Raw genomic sequence first — 13,924 nt, forward strand, 5'->3', positions numbered from 1 at the left:
AATGACCGATTGTTATTAATTATTTGGATTGAATTACAAATAATGACCTGAGACAATACAGCCTTATTGTTTATAAAGAAATGTTAAGGTGTATGTTGGATTTATGGAATCTTTTATTTACTGAAATCATTCTTACATCTTCCTGTTTGATGGGTTCTAAATCAAAGAGTTCCAAACAATAATTACTAGAAGGATAGTCATCATCGCTTTCACTGCACTTAAGATTAACTTCCTGAAATATAACAGTAAAATATTAGAACATAAATAATATAACTGAAAATAACTTGCTAAAATTTTTTATCAGTAAAAAATAAATTTTAACTAGTAATGTTTTGACTTGTAGGGGTTGGGGGCCCAGGTTAACTTGATGGTCACTTCAGCCTTGTTCTAAAATTTCTAGATGAGGAACAAGACATCCAGATTGTTCTTTAAGGAGTCCAATTGAATATCAAGGATGCATTCCTCCTTAGATTCTGCATTTTCATTGCACAGAACCTATGACTAGGAACAAAATAAAAGTTAAATAAAGCCATTAAGTGAATCCAGCACGTATGTAATGTTTTGTTTAAAAGAATATTCAAACTATTGTTTTTTTTTTGATGATGCAATATAATTTTTTTTATTTTAAACTGATGTCTCAGATGGTGTAAGATTTTCACTGATACTGTTCATAACATGTAACATTAAAAAAAATTTCTACAAAAGTAACAATAATGTGAGAATTGAAAGGTTATATTTATTAAATTTTAATAAGTTTATTGTTTGAACTGATGACAGTTTTAAATAATTATAGCTTTGAAAAAAGTATACATACATGTGTGTGGGCACGCACACACACACAGCATGTCCATTTGAGCAATTACAGTCAAATTGTGTTCTTAAATATACTGGTTGTTACAAGTTGGATTTCTTTATGTTAAGCACTTCATTTATTAAGTAATTTTTTTTTATTGTACTCCATTCCGACCACACAAATAAAGAAATTCCACCATTTGCAGTATGATTCACACACATTTAATAATGTAACAGAGTAATAATGAAAGGTTAATAAATCCATAGTACAATATGACTTGTTTTAAACATCATAAACAAGACTTAGCCATAAAAATATATATAGAATGAAAAAAACAAAACAGTTATAGATGTGATAAATAATACTGATCAAATTTAGAAGTAAAAAAATATTATCTTGCTATTTGTACATCATATCAAATACCTCATTAAAACACAATTATAAGAAATATATAAACTAACTTATAATACATTATTCTCTTAAAACTAAAAAAAAATTGAGATAACATATGCACGTAAGATACTTGGTAATAAATGTTTAAATATTTCATTTATGAAGTTTACTCATCCATAGTTTTTAATTATAATTCATTCACTTAAATATTATACACATCACAAAAAAATTATTACTTCATAACAGATAACACAAAGCAGAAAATTTATAATAATTAATTCTCTTAAAAAATATAAAATAAGACCAAATTCAGAGGTGTTAACAAAAGTAAAATAATACTTATAATTAAATAAGTTAGTTATTCATTTAAAGGTATACTTAAAGTAACGAATAATGTAGATGGATGATTAATGAAGCAGTTTTTTAGGAAGAAAGTTAATAAATAAAATACCTTTTGTAGAAATTATTCCTCTCCTTGAATTACTCTTATATTTTCAAAGTATTCTTTTTAAATTACTGGTTGGAAGTTGTATTGCTTACTAGTTAATGAATAAGTTTTACTACTAAACTTAGTTCTTTATTTGATTGTAAATTTTTGTTAACAAGTAAAAAAAAAAAATCTTTGACTTTAAACAAATGCCATTAAAAATATTCAAAATTTACACTCGGATACAGAAAGTTATACTGTAATGCAAATGGAAATTTACATTCAAATTACAGAGAATAAATTAAAGAAATAAGTATGAATGAAAAGGAGAAAATTTGGGTATTTTAAATGAATTCATTAATAAAGGGAGTTACTGAAGAAACAACTGAAATGGAAAATTCTGTTTATTTAGCAGCAGAAAAAATATAAAAAGAAAACGTTTAATGAAAAAATTGAATCTTTATTATGATAATTTCTTAATACTGATGCTGCCACCTACAGTTAATGAAATTTAATAATGTACTACAGCTGTATTTTAAGAAGCAAGACAACTGCATCTTTATGAATAACTTCACAGTTATATTTTGTTTTAATGGATGTATCATTTCATAAATTTTCTTATTACTTTAAACTTGTAAATAAAATGGCCATTAAAAACAATAATTACACCTAATAAAACATAAGTTAATTTAAAATAGAAAAGCAAGACTTTCAATTAATTAAACAATACAAATTAAAAAAGGTATTTTTATTTCACAAGTGTTGTTAATTATGTTCCAATGAAGGGCTTTGAAGTGTTCATTGTATCTCTGTATTTGAAGCTGCATTCTATTAAACCAATGTAGAACTTTTCAAAACAGTTCATTATGAATATTTCAAGGATATTGTGTTTGTCTGGTGATTGTGTTCTGTGTGGGATGATTTAGTTTTTTTTTTGTTATTGTGACATCTAAACTGCATCCAAAATTTTAAAATGGTGAGATGTTTTCTATGAGTTTTGTTTATGTATAAGTGTAATGTATTTTTGTTTTGTTTGTGTAGGAATCACTTGGTAGTGTATGTTAGGTATTTTATAGTGTTCAGATGTCTAAAATTATGCTTCTAAAAGCAGGGAATTTATGTGAAACTTTGGGTAGTTTGCAGTATTTTTGGTGTGAACTGTTATTGTTGGCTTTTTGTATGTTTTTAAAGTGTTTGAATATTCCTTTTTGTGAAGTCAAGAAAATTTTTGAGTTTATTATTAATTTTTTTAAATTTGCAGTGCATTTTGTTTATGTATGTTAATAATTCTTTATATTGTCTTGTTCTGCCTCAGAACTTACAGTCGCCTCAAACCCATTGTTTAATCTTATTCTACAATTTCAAATATGATTAATTAAAAAAAGACCCCCAATAATATTAACTGATGCTGGTATAAAGAACAGTAACATATACCAAACATTTAATTTAACATTAATTTATCAAACATGCTTTATTGTAAAATTTGGTTCACTTTTGTCACTGTAGAACAGTGGTACCCAACCTTTAACCAGGCTTGAGTCAATTAAGAATTAAACATTTGTTTGCGAGCCACATATATATTTTGCTTCTAATATTTCAATTTAAAACATATATAATGCAAAAAAAATTGCAATATGTTAAAAGAAAATGCATAATTTATTAAGAATTCAAATACAAATTAAATACAAGAAAAACATATTTTAATATGAAACCTGACACTGCATTTCTTCTGCCAGTTTCTTGTACTCTAATACATAAGATATAGCTAAATTCATGCAGTCATTTTCAGATGTTCATTAGTTATTCTGGATCTGAACTTTGATTTTAGCAAGTTCATTGTTGAAAAACAACTTTTGCAAAGGTAAATTGATCCAAAGCAGGAGTGTAGCATTTGAAAAGTTTCTTTTAAGAATGGATATTTTTTCTCATCTATGAGTATCCAAAAATCTGTTTGTGATATTTTTGGTTTTAATTGTAGACCAGATTTGAAGATTTCTAAATTAGTAGCATTTTTATTTATCATATTTGCAATTTGTTGCAATATTTCAGAAATATTAGTATCAAAAAATGAATTTAAAATGAATGAAGCAATTGGCTGAATTTTACAAAAATCTAATTTTGAAATTATTTTTAAGCTCAGTGAGAGATTCAAAAATATTTGTTTCAATTTTCTTATATTTCTTACTCCAGATTTGTAAAGTGACCAAAGTTACATTCCTTTATTTGGGCCATCCACAAATTTTGTTTTGATTTAAATGAATTGATACTTCCTATTAATTCAATAATAGTTTTTTGTTTCCCTGAAATTCAAGATTGAGTTTATTCATTTTAGTTGTTATATCTGTAAGAAAGGCTAAATCAGATAACCAGCTATAATCACTAAGTTGTACATAATTTTCATTTCTAGATTCTACAAACTGTTTTAGCTCTGGGAGAAGCTCTAAAAATCATTTCAGGACTTTTCCCTTACTAAGCCATCTAATTTTAGAATGTAACATTAAAGTTCCATATTCAGCATAGAGTTCATCAGTCAGTTTTTTGAATAATCTGCTCTGAAGTGGAAAGGCATGAATAGAATTGACAATTTCTAAAACAACTTTCATGATGTGTTCATAATGCAGCACTTTTGTACATAGTACCTGTTGATGTATGATGCAGTGGTAGTGAAAAAAAATTTGGAAATTCAGCATTGTTCTTGCAAAAAGTGATGAAGCCAACAGCAGAAACAACCATGGTACGTGCGCCATCTGTCATGGACATAAGTTTTTGAAGTAGAGGATTAAGTTCTGTAATATGGTTTTTAATAACTTTGTATATGTCCTCCCCATGTGTATTTCCTTTTAATGGCAAAACTGACACTATAACTTCCTTTGCTGAGTAATCGTTAAAAACCATCCTTATAAAAATACTTATTTGAGCTACATTGCACATATTTGTTGATTCATCACACTGTAAACTTAGAAAAACACATTTTTTTAAATCATCTTTTAATTCTGCTGTGGTATTCTCAGACATTGCTTCTATTTTACGAGGGACTGAATTTTTGGATAATTGAACTTCTTGGATAACTAACATAATTTCATTCTTATTTTTAAATTCTTGAAATAATATCTCTGATGCAGCAAGCATTAATTCTTTAATTATGTTGCCATCCTCAAAAAGGTTTTTTGTACATTGCAAGCATATGTGCGATCTTAAATGATGCAATCATAGCAGCTTTTGTTTTATTAACGGACCTGGTAAACAACTATTGTTTGGCAACTAATGCGGTTTTCATTTCTTTCAATTTAGATTTTCTTAAATTGCTGTTAGGAGGATATTCAGTTCATATTTTTTATGAATTGTTGAGAAGTCGTTATATGTAGCATTTTTTCCCTAAAGTAACTGTTGAACCACAAATCAAACAAATACATTTGTTCTTAAAATAAATAAATAAATATTTCTCTTCCCATTCTCTGTGAAAATTATAGATGTGTACACGTTTTTTCTTTTTCTCTGGTTCCTGCGCCGACATGATTAGGTAACTACAAAATTATTGCTTATATATAATAATGACTAATGTTGTGATAAATAGAAATATATTTATACCTGGATGAAACCACTTATTACTTCATGAATAACTTCTGATAAATAAAAGTTCTATATATACACGTAACACAAAATAACTCAACAAACCTATATCGCTGCTGTCTCGGTAGCTACTGGTCAGCGTTAGCGCATAGCCACTATAAACAGAGATAAACTGGCGTATCCCGAGGAGCGCTTCAGGTAGCACCATTTCCGAACGAATATATTCCTGGTCAGTGGTGTAATAATTTACAACCGAAAAACCGAAAAGCTTTATAAATAATTGACCAAATTAATATCTTCTTTCTTTCTATACATTCAAATTAAAGAAATGTCTGAGCAACTGTGGCCACTAACCGCGTTTTTTATACAGCAAATAATTTTTAGACATTTCATGCTCGAGTTGATGAAATTAGTCACACGTGGCTAATTTCGGTTGCAAAGCTGCAACCCTGTTGAGCACCCCTGTTGTAGAGGTTTATATTTTTATTAATTCTTATGTTATATATTGCAATTCAGAAAACTATTCTAAATTAAATTAGTTTCATTAAGGATTTGTTTGTTTAGATCGAATAACAATGTAATGTTAGATAATTATATATATTCTATGAATGTGTTTGTTGGTTGTGGATTAAACAGATAGGCTAGGCGGCAGCAATCAGTGCAACAGGAAATAGTCCAAACTATGGCAAACTAAATATGATTTTTTTTTTTTAATTTTACAAACATATAAAAACAAATAAATATTACTCATATCATTTCACCTTTATTTATTCCAATTAAATTTAGGAAGATTAATACCAAAATTGATTCATGAACTTAGAAGTTTTAAGCTTTATACACTATAAAAAAAAATCTTGTAAACATATTCAGACTAGTTTATGATACATATTTTTTTTTCTTTTACAAAACTTGGAGAGGCCAGTAAACAATTTAAATACACATTCATGTAATTAAAAATTAAAAAAAGTACTAAAAATAATTAAAAAATACAAAAACTTTTTTGAAAATAATTTCAGTGGCAAAATAACTAAATTTAATTAAGTGTAATAATAAATATATAAACAAGTTTCTTTTTACTGTTTGATAAATACTGTGAATTTTTAATTATATAATGGTTATAAGTAAAAAATTCCAATGCTACAACTTTTTGATGAATAAAATTATTTTGAATACAACATAGATCTTTGGATAAATGATTTATAAAATAAAATACTATATTTTACTAAAATAATACTAAATTATTTTGAATTAAATTACATTCAAACATAGTGGATACATGTCTAAAATTATTATTAGCATTTTATGGCTGGTTTCTAAAGTTGAAAGGATTCAAAACCATTAAGCAGAGTAATTTTATTATTCAAAAATTTAATCACCAAACTGGTATAACTTCTTATGGCTTGCCATGGTTAAAGTGTAATTAATTTATTAGGTGTTAAGAATCCTGTAATTTAAACTAAAAGAAAAATTAAAGATTATAAAACATTTAACAAATCAGAATATTTTTAAATTTCAAAAGGAAGAAAGACGGTTCCTGTTAATATAAAAAAAAAAGTTAACAAGGTCTTTTTGATGACCAGGGAGAAACCAATATAAAATAATAAGCAGAATCCATACTTCCTAGCATGGTGGGATGCAGCAATCAACATTTTAAATAGCTATTTGCAGCAACTAGCAGATGTTGCCATAAGAATCTAATTAAGATTTCTTTACAAAATATGTTATAGTACAAATACATATATATTCTAGAAAATATCTGGTTGTAACAGACCAAACTTAAGGCTTGCAGCTCCTAATGACTCCTTAGTAAACTATTGATAGACAGTTAAAAATTTTGCTAAATACTTGAAACTGCAAAATTGCCATATGATTTAAGTCTAAGAACAATAAAGTTAAATGGATTTTTTTGGTAAGTACAAACTCCTGATGTTTGGACTGTAAATTCTGAAATATACTGCTTTCATAGAAATAATTTTTAATAATATTTTAGTCAAAAAATATTTTTCACAATTCTTTGTGCATTTTCTCCCAGTACTTACAAAAAAAATTTGCAATTCTCCATGTTTAATATATATATATATATATATATATATATATATATATATCGTAATCCCCACCAACTTCTCTGCAGTTGTCCCATCTTTGTACGAGTCTTCTTCTCCCCTCACTGGAGAATTCTTTACCTTGATCTCAAAGCCAGTTTAGTAATATTTTCTTTACCTCTTCGTTGTCATTGAACTTGATACCATGCAAAGCTTCTTTCATCAGACCAAACAAATAAAAATAGGGGCAAGGTCATGGCTGTAGGAGGATGAGGTAGAAGCTCCCAAACCACTTAGTCAATAGTTTGTAGCATCAGTTGTGCCATATGAAATTGAGTATGCCATCCCGGACATTTCCTCTTCAACGCGGGCTTGGCTTTGTTCTCAATCATGGCTGAGTAGTATATAGTCATGGCTGTTGAGAGTGTGTGCTCCTCCAGATAATCAGAAAATCCGGACCATGGACACTCAAAAACATGGTTAAAATGACCTTACCAGCTGATGGTTGCATTTTGAATTTCTTATAGACGGCCGATTCAGGATGTTTCCCTGCATGCTTTGACGCTTGGTCTCCTGTTCAAAATGATGAATCTAAGCTTCATCACAGGTTAAAATCCTGTACAAAAATGCGTCACCTTCATTATTGAAACGATTTTTGAGTTCGGTGCAAATGCGAAATCATTTTGTGATGAGCGGTAAGCTTTCTGGGAACCCAGCTTGCACAAGTCTTATAGTAGTTCAGTTTGCTTTGGATGATAGAATGAGTTGTACCAACACTTACTCGACATTTTTCAACAATTTGTTCAACTGTAAGCGTCAGTCTTCTTGGTTAAGTGAATCAATACGAGAATTTAATGCAGAGATCGACACTGTTACCGGAAGCCCGGAGCGGTGCTCGTCGATCACGCTTTTGCGGCCACTTTTAAACTTTTCCACCTACGCATAAAAACTCGCACGGTTCATGAAACTACTGCCGTATTGTTTGTTCATCCGAGAGAACATTTCTGACAGTTGTACACTTTCCGAAAGTAAAAAACGGATCACAGAACGCTGTTCTTCAAAAGTTCTTTGAACGGACACGCCATTGTAACTAAGACTTTGGAGATTATGTTTAAGTAAATATTAATCGAACAGTTGACTAACACTCTTCGCAAGGTTGCCAACTAACACTTACAAAAGTTTCAATTGGCTGCTTTTTAGTAAACGAAAACTTTTCATGAAACTTAGTGTTTCGTTTACTAAAAATGTTTGTCTGTTTAGTTATTGAATGACTCTCGTAATAATAATTAAATGATCTACGTAAATATATACTAAATGTAAATAATAAAATTTCCTATATTACTATTATTATTGTTATCCTTACATCATTATGTTTTTATAATTATACTAATTAACTAGATTTATGAATCCACAGTTAAAATAAAATTATTTTTCATGCAATAGGCACTCAAATTATGTTGTTTACTCTATCTTAAAAAAGATTGACTGAATCAAGCAAAATAAAACTTTGCATGAAATCTAAAAACAAAAACAATTGACCAACAGAATGGAAAAGAATGTTTATCAGCATTTGTGCAGAATAATATGAGCAGATAGTTGGTGGTACTATTTTTAATGGTGCATGTCTTAAAGTAGGAAACCCCTTCAATATGTTTACTTAAAACACAAAAACTCATAGATATTAGGAACTCACATAGGTATTACAAACAATAATAGAATTACATTTTAAAACCTTGTTAAAAACAAAGCATTAATGAAAGTGCTGCTGATAGCTCTGAAAGGTCCTCTGTACTAGCGATTTCTATGTATTTGAAGGCAATGTAATAATTTGAATATGAGTAATTTATAGTTCATCATCATTTTAAAATAATGTGTATCTTTTAAAATATCTGTAGAAGTCCTCAAAATTTCAAAAAAATTGCTATTTTAAAGTTTGGTGTTTTGGTTCTGTCAGCTGAGAAGTATGAAGTCACAGAAAAGGTTACCTACAAAATCCTTGCAAAATACTATTTTTCCTACACAACCACATAGGTAAGATAATAAACAATCACAAGATAAGATTATCATAAAGATTAATAATTAATATTTTAATAGTTAAAGCCTTCATAAAGATTATAATTTTTTTTTTGAGGGCACAATGAGGGGTTGTTATTAGTGCCTGTAATTAATCATATTAATTGACATACCTGTTTGACATTTAGTCTTTCATCTGTATTCTCTTTAATGCAGTTGTTCATTTTACAAAATGCAACCAACAGTAGGTGAAAAATTATTAAAAATTAAGATCCCTGTAAAGTGAAACGAATATAAATAATAATTGTCAAACATCATTAGCCTTATAAAACTATTTTTCAATAACAGTTGAAAAATTCTTTGCAGTTAGGACTTAATACTAAATAATTTTACTTATTAAATGTATAATTCTAACATTCAGCAATTATTGTAAATTGGCTGTTACTATCTGTAAATAATCCTTAATGTTTACTTAATATATGCTAAAATATTCATTCAAGCACTCTAAATCATCAGAGCATACATTTATGGGAATAATTTATTTCTTTTAATCATTTGACTAGTTTGACGTATTTTACAATTAGTTTATATTTTATTGAATTTAGATTTAAGAAACAATCAGCTTGGCTGATTGTCACTTCAATTTCTACTGTGTTTTTTGGCAATGCTTAGGTCGTCTTATAGACATTCATTGATTCACAATAACAAAGTTGGTTACCTTATTGGCTACTATATATAGAATGTGCACACTTAGTCCCAACCCTGGGGCTTTGGCCACAACCCCCAGGGTTGTGGCTAAAACCATTCCCTTGGGGCCTAGCCAAGAAAGGATGATAGATAATTTCAAGTGGAGGATGTGAGGCTCAATCTACAAAGGTACTGGCTCTGATTAAAGCAGTTTACCATCTTGCCCAGAATACGGTATTATTAAGTCTTTGCCCTGGCCGTATTTTGAATTATTAACAAATGATAATTAAAAGCTTAAATAAAAAGTTTCCAAATTAATTAATTAAATATAATCTTAATATTATTTTTTAGTGTTGGCTGCTCTTATTTTTATTATTTACTGTTATTACTACTAATGACAATTGAAAATACTACAAAACTAAACAAAGTTCATAAAATCCAACTAAGTTTACTGATTATGTAAAGGTTTTTCAGACACACACTTCCCTAGTGTTAATTATGCAATGAAAAAAGTTAAATGAAAACATTTAGATGTGAAATAAATTTGTTTTAAAGACTTGAAAAAGCAGGACACTGTTATTTTGTCTTTGTTTGTAATACTGATGGTCCTTTTATTCTGCTTATCTTTTAGGATCATCTAAATGTCTGACAGTAAATTAGTGATCTATACTGCTTACATGTAATGAACTCAAAGAAATGATCTCCCACTAAATCAAAATTAATAAGAGAGTTCTACAGTGTGTTCAACTTAAAGGGACTTCATCACTTAGTTTAGTCTATAAATAATACTTTATTGGGAAACACAAAATAATTTACAGAAGGTATTGAAATTGATGTCCATCTGCTTCTAACACATTTGACCATGTTCCTGGCTACTCTTGTTAGCTGCGCCGTCTATTTACTGAATGGCATTGGTAATATTTGCTTTCATTTCCTACAGGTGTGTAGATTGCTCCTATAAACAATTTCTTTTAAGTAAACTCATAGAAAAAAGTCTGTTCTAGTCAGATCAGGAAATCTTGGTGGCCATAAACCTTTAGAAATGATTCTTCCACCAAAAAAATACTGCAGCGTCTCCTGTAGCTGTATGGCAAGTAGTACTGTCCTGTTGCAATCAGCAGTCATGCTCATCCTCTGTCAGTAAGGCTATGAACTGTTATATAGTTTCTTAATAGATTGTAGCATCCGCAGTTTTTTTTTAAAACACGGGTTATACTATTTGCTACCTTGAAACAGCACACCATACACTTACTTTTTATGGGTGTAGGGAAGATTCAAAGAAAATTTGCAGGATTTCAGCACCTCAAGCCTGGCTGTTCTGACTGATTACGGTACTTACGTATTAATGCCACCGCAGCTACAGCTTTATTTAAAAACAAAGTATTCAATCGGATTTCGATGGAAAATGGGCCGATATAGAGTTTAACATAGATTCAAAACAGTCTCTTTATTAATTTTAATACATGGTTATTTATATTTTATAAAGGTTAGCGAGCGTAGGTTGTTAAGTTTGGTTAAATTATACTTATAAAATAAATAAATATAAATAACCATTTATTAAAATTAATAAAGAGACTGTTCATTTTCCACCGAAATCCGATTGACTACTTTGTTTTTAAATAAAGCTGTAGCTGCGGTGGCGTTAATACGTAAGTATCCTAATAATATACCCACCAAAGTGAAACCATGCTAGGGCTTCATCTGTGAAAAACACTAGAACTAAAATGCTAATATTGCCTCTAATGAAATAACTATTGCCAGCAGTGAACCCTTTTAGCATAATTAGCATTAGTTAGCTCATGGAAAACCTGTATTCAATACAGATAACATTTAAGCATTCTCCTCACTGCACTGTTTGCTGAACCTAGTGAAATGTTCTTTTCCCATCTTAGTCTTTGCATTTTATCTTCATGGATTTCGTAATATAAACTACTTACTGATGAGGTCTCATTTAAGTTGAACACTCTGTATTACTTATTTCAACTAAAAAACAAATAAACTAATTTTTCACTAGTCAAAAGAAAATATATTTAAAAAGATTCATTCAATACATGTTATTGTATTACCTGACTGATTTAAAAACTAAAAGATGAGTGAAATTTTGTCATTTATTTTCTCATGTATTATTTTCCAATATTTCTGTTATGAACTGTGGTGGTATTTCACTTATAAGCACCTTAAATAAAATCCAAACAAACTGCCGCGTTTAGACGTGGTAAAGTTAAAAGTAAACTTTCTGGTAACGTCTGAACGCAAGAAAGTTATAATTCGCGAATAGTTTAAGGTGTTAAAAATTTAAACAATACATTAAACTACGCACATTAAAATATACATCTTATTCTCGAAACTGGAAGCAATTTTTACTCAACATACACCAACAGGTAACTAACAAACTACTTACACCGTATTACTCGCTCAACATGTTTTAAACAAATTTTCGAAGTCTGGTTGTTGAAGATACGAACGCCGTTAAGTACCAACAGAAGAAATTAAATATCACACGGGCAAAGACAGATATTTAGTTGTGTTACATGAAGAACTAATTTGAAAAAGTAATTTTGTAAAAAAATATAAATAAAACCAAATAATAATTTGTTAAATGATAATTACAAGACAAGAATAACAATTTTTGAAAATAAATCATACATCACCTGACTATCTGATTGAAGAAGAATTAAAATTGATATAAAATTAAAATTATGTTATATGGTGAATAATCAGATGAAAATTTTTCAAACTTCTTTTGCAAATATGACTACCGTAGTGAAATCCCCGTCTTCCTTATATAGTAAGAAAATGCGTCTTTGGGATATTATTATATTCGGTTTCTACCTTCTGAGCGTGATCAAGGTCAAATTATGTAAACTTAAGCGAGGAATGTACACTGCGACGCTCTCTAAGTCACTCTTTTTACAGCAAAATAGTCAGTCTTGACTTTACTGATGTAGAACAAAATCATACTGTACTTTTTTGCTTTGAAACATCTTAACAAAATGCTAAACTGTTATCATTATTAAATATTTATAATTCACTAGGTCCCCGTCGCAACCTCGCCTGCGCCATATGCTTCCTTTCTTTTTCTGTTTAGCATCCACAACCACCGTAAGGTATTACTTAAGATGAATGAGGGTGATATGTATGAATGTGAATGAAGTGTAGTCTGGTACAGTCTCAGGTTGACCACTGCTGAGAAGTGTGGTTAATTGAAACACAAACACCAGTAACGGATCTAGTATTCAAATCCGTATAAAGGCCTTTACTAGGATTTGAACCTTAGAACTCCCGACTTCGAAATCAGCTGATTTGCGATGACGAGTTAACCACTACACCAACCCAGTTGGCTGAATTCCAAATTGGTTTATTCACATGAAGATTACACTGAATAAAAATCAGTTGATATTTTCATTTGTTAACAAGAAGTTAACAAAATAGCCAGTTTCAACAAAAGATTGAAAAATTCATTTTAACCCTTTAAAATCTGAATTTCAAAAATCTATAAAGTGGTTTTTATATATTCACATGAAGATTACACATACTAAAAAATCAAGCTGATTTCATTTGTTACAGAGAGATTCAAAAAATTGTAAATTTCATTGTTAGTCCATTTTACTCTTTTAAACTGATAATTTAAAAAAAAACCTTTCTTAGTGTGTATTTACAACATAAGAACTTATATACAAATTTTCATCAATTTATCTTCAGTATTGAAAAATATCTTAGGAGCAGCTCACCATAAGAAAGGAGCATGGCATTTAGTGGCTCGCCACTTAGCAGTCCAAATGAAAACTGTAATTTTTCATGTTACCTATGACATTTAAGATTATATAATGAAGCTACTGTTAACATTTGGTTTTCCCATTAAAGCCCATCATGGCTAGGAATGGTGGGGGGGGGGGTTGGTATGGCGACCAGAAGCATCACAAAGCAGGTCTTCCCCTACAGGGTTGGGGTGTTAACATTTGGTAGTGATTAGTTTAATGGTTCTTGAGATTTTTGCTA

At 29.4% G+C, this 13,924-nt stretch overlaps 1 pseudogene; it reads right to left on the reverse strand.

Annotated features, from left to right (window-relative positions):
• The window catches only part of LOC142317602 (uncharacterized), a 61,440-nt pseudogene that overhangs the window by 14,955 nt on the left and 32,561 nt on the right, over window positions 1-13,924 (reverse strand).

The sequence above is a fragment of the Lycorma delicatula genome, chromosome 1 (genome assembly GCF_047948215.1).
Source record: "Lycorma delicatula isolate Av1 chromosome 1, ASM4794821v1, whole genome shotgun sequence".
In the NCBI taxonomy this organism is placed as follows: Eukaryota; Metazoa; Arthropoda; class Insecta; order Hemiptera; family Fulgoridae; genus Lycorma; species Lycorma delicatula.